Source organism: Montipora foliosa, chromosome 1, assembly GCF_036669935.1.
Source record: "Montipora foliosa isolate CH-2021 chromosome 1, ASM3666993v2, whole genome shotgun sequence".
Lineage (NCBI taxonomy): Eukaryota > Metazoa > Cnidaria > Anthozoa > Scleractinia > Acroporidae > Montipora > Montipora foliosa.
In genome coordinates, this window is record NC_090869.1 from 37,655,776 (window position 1) to 37,658,275 (window position 2,500).

Here is a 2,500-nt window from a genome sequence, read left to right on the forward strand (position 1 = left end):
TCGTGTTGCCCAGATCAGGCATTCCATTGGGTACTTTTTCAACCAAGTAGCCGCACGTTTTGTGGGGTTCGCTAGACTCTTGAACTGGTACGTGCTGAGCCTTCTGTCCATGGCGGGTTGATCAGAAGGTCCAAAGTCGAGCTTTTTCTGACAAGTTATCAACATGGGACAGTGGTTGATGAACGATTTTGCCCTCTGATACTTCACGTCGTGTGCGGAATAACCACCCTGTGTCAACGTTTTCCAGTCGTCGATATCTAGGGTTGATTCCGTAGCCTCGTCCAAGAATATGACCTCGGTGAATGGCGTAATCATCGATTTATTGAAGGCACGCTGTTTGGTAACCGTGGCTACATTTCCGTGATGTACGAGGCTGAGGATCGGGAAAAACAGGGTTGTTTTGCCGCTGTTAGCGTCTCCGACCAGACACAACACCTTGTCCTTGTGTTTTTCTTGTTGCAGTTTAGGAGTTTGACAAACTCTTCGCAGAAGCCACATACGTCGTCAGGAGTGAGACTGTTTTCCAAAATCTGGCGAAAGTATTTTGCGTCGGGAATTTGGTTTGGCTCGTACGGGCAAAACGCTCTGGGTGATACCTTGCCTATTTGGTGTTCTTCGATGGCGTCCTCGACGAAATTCCTTCCTTTCAATGACCAGCAAGCGGCGTTGTTCACTTCGATGAGATCGTAATCCACGGTTAGTGGTCGAAACAGCTCACAATAAGGATCCCACAACAGGTCAATGATTTTCTTCATCTGCGGAAGCATCCGCGACTTAAACTGCTCATTGGTGGCCAAGGTGTTTACGAAAGCCCTTGTCTCGCACTTGTATGAAAACGTGAACGTGGATCTGGGATCTTTCTTGTAGATTTTTCCTCTGTAGGTAGCATAGCCAAGTTTTCCCATGGCGATTGCTATATCGTTAACCAGGATCGCGAGTTTATTTGACAGCATCTTTTCGTCGTCGCACGGTGGCTGGCTGGTGGACTCTTGCGACGTCGCCGTGTTGGACTCGAAGCCAAATTTGTCCAGTTGTAGCTTTGCCGCGGTCAGACGTTCGATTGCTTTCAGTAAGGACGCGTGAAACTTCTGATTAACCAGGGTCACTCGCACGACGTTTTCACTGCCACAATCGTCTAACTCCTGGGTGCATAAGCAATCCTCACCGATCAGCTTCCTAGCCTCGTCTCTGTAGGAGTGTTTGTAAGGTGATCTCACAAGGTCTCGCATGAAAGGATTTTTATGATCTTTGAACACTTTGTAAAGTTCTGCCGTGGCTGGAGATTCCTTTCCATCCTGGAACTGCACCTGACGAATACAAATTAAATGGAACAATGTCTCGGAACATTTTCACGATTTGTTTTACTACCAGCAGCACTGTGATTGTGCTTGTTCCTTTTCTTTTTATCTCGTTTTACCTTGGATTGCTAGACACATCCCAAGGAGAGCTCTCAAAGAAAGATAGGACATTCGTTACCTGGGTTGCTGTGACATCCAGTCTGCAATTTAGCAGGGCCTTGTGAACCGAAATTGGGCTGGCAGGGGCGCTATTTATTGTAGTCAACGCGACCCATTACGAGATTGCGGGGCACAGTGATTTGTTTATACGCGTCAAGTTCCCTTCGAGCCACTGTTGCGTCATGGAACTTGGTATGTCATCGCCAGAACTACTCTCATCGTCTGTTTCTTCGTTGATGCAACAGTGTTTCTTCTCTTGGTTCGAAATGGCGCTAAAGAAAAACGCTGCGTTGTGGATACCTGAAACACAGCACAGTTAAATGCGTTCAATTTCATTTTTGATACTTAACAATGTTCTCCAAATTTTCTCGGAAACAAAGGTATTCCAATAAATACTGACCTGAAATAGCATTGTCGCATGAATCACGTTTACTGCAAATAGAAGTCCACGCCCTACCCAAATCTTTATCTTTTACTTCAAAAATACATTTTGCGCTTATGATGCTGCACCTTCCGCTGATAACTGGTAAGAGATAACACAGTGCAGCGCTCTTCATCCCTTCACTATTTAGCTGTCGGCACGGTTGTCTTGTGCGCTACATTTTCTCCTGTAGCACAGATGTTGTAAAATGGTTGCGTCTCTTATATAGTGGATCAAAGCAGTGAAATGTTGACGAATACATTTGAAAGCGCTGCCCGCGATAATAATGATCAACGATGCACGAGAGTTTACTATTTCTTTGTCATGTGTTCACTTGCAACTTGTCGTCAAATAGGTGTCACACATCATATAACTGTCGAATGGGTGTGAAAAGGGGCGTTTCTATTTTTGTACGTTTGACTACCAATCCCGCACAATGATGGTGTTTCCCACGGGAAACCCAAAGAAATAACAGATACGATACGATCGCTTGGCTTGTTTACTCAGTCGAGCCACTCCTGTTGACCCAGCATGGCTTTTGCTATTTAACACTTTTCCGAGATAAACTTGCCATCTAATCAAGGAAATCCAAAGCACAAACAATGCAATCAAGGCTGTTATC

At 45.3% G+C, this 2,500-nt stretch overlaps 1 pseudogene; it reads right to left on the reverse strand.

Annotated features, from left to right (window-relative positions):
* LOC137967849 (uncharacterized) overlaps positions 1-1,793 on the reverse strand; it is a 2,528-nt pseudogene extending 735 nt beyond the window's left edge.
* Between the last annotated feature and the right edge of the window lie 707 nt (positions 1,794-2,500).